Source organism: Belonocnema kinseyi, chromosome 4 (assembly GCF_010883055.1).
Source record: "Belonocnema kinseyi isolate 2016_QV_RU_SX_M_011 chromosome 4, B_treatae_v1, whole genome shotgun sequence".
Classification (NCBI taxonomy): Eukaryota; Metazoa; Arthropoda; class Insecta; order Hymenoptera; family Cynipidae; genus Belonocnema; species Belonocnema kinseyi.
Genome location: NC_046660.1, coordinates 147,109,656 through 147,111,094, shown reverse-complemented (window position 1 = coordinate 147,111,094; position 1,439 = coordinate 147,109,656).

Sequence of the window (1,439 nt, the reverse complement as noted above, 5' to 3'; positions counted from 1 at the left end):
TAAAGTACTCTTAGTGCCGCATTGTGCCTTTGAATGTAGGTCGTTCCCGCGTGTGTTGGACAACTAGACAGTATGTGAGCTAAATGCTCGGGGTGTGCATGGTACGCCCTGCAGCTATCATCGGGAATGTCTTGGCTCAATATGAGGCGACGGTATGTTAAGGCTCAATATTCCGCGACCCGCTTGACGGCGTGAGATGCACAGTCGCGGAACGGAAGACTTAAGATGCATGCTTTTGTTCATGTGCATAACCTTTCTTGTCTCGAATGCGGCTCTGTGGCACGCCCAGGTATGTATAAGTCTCTCCAGCGCAAAGGTGTCGTATGGCGCTTCTATCAACGAGCTCAGGATCTTCAGGGATGCCATTAAGTTTTTCTGGCAATAATGTAAGGCAAAAGAGGAGTGGGCTCATGTTGTCGCCCTGAAAGACACCTCTCTGAAACGTGACCTTGTTGTGTGCGGATGAACCTTTAAGATTTCCAAAAGACAGATGATAAGTCCATGGGATGTAAAATCGAAAGCTTTCCGATAATCAATCCAGGCCATCTATAGGTCACGCTTTAAGAATGCTGCATCTTTGCAGACACATCTATCGATGAGCAGGTTCTCCCGACATCCGGCTACGCCTTTCATTGAGCCTCGTTTTTCATACATTTCTTGCCACACAGGTTCAATTGCCCGAACAATCCTATCATTTAGGATAGCTGTAAATATCTTATAAGGCGTGTTCAGATAAGTTATTGGCCTGTAGTTCTTCGGGTCAGCTAAGTTGCCTATTTTCCGCAGGAGTATTGGCTCTTCCGACTTCAAATATGAGGTGAAAATACGGGCCAAATGCTGATGGGTTGAAGAAAACTTCTTCCACCAGAAGGTTTTGATACAATCTGGTCCCGGTGCGGAATAGTTCTTCATCCCTCTTAATACTTTTTTCACCTTCTCGGTGGTGATAGGTGGGCATTCTTTATCAGGCGTTATGAGGGCACAACATAACTCCTTGAAGCTATTTATATTTTCTGAGTCTTCGTCCAGTCTATGCTGAACTTTGTAGACTTCTCTCCAAAATACTTCGACCTCCTCTGGTTTGGGTGGGTGTTCGACAGTAACTGGAGGGTCTTGGAAGAGTCGAGATGGATCAGAGAGAAACTGTTGATTTTCTCTGACCCTTCTCTCCCTCGCTACATTATGCATACAATAATTGATAGCCCAGAGGTCGGATTCACCGGAAAAATGTCCACGAAGCTCGTCATCCATTTCAGCCAGATCTTTAGGCTTGAGAGAAACCTTGGTGTTGATGTTTCTCCGGGTCGTAAAGCATCGCTCTTCATCTATTGGATGCCTGCCCGCGGTTTGTCTTAGTGTCGCCTCTCTTTCTTTGTTGTCGGCTTGTTCTAGCTGTGGTAAAGAAGGCGTTCCGCTTACATAGCCCCTTTTACGGAGTA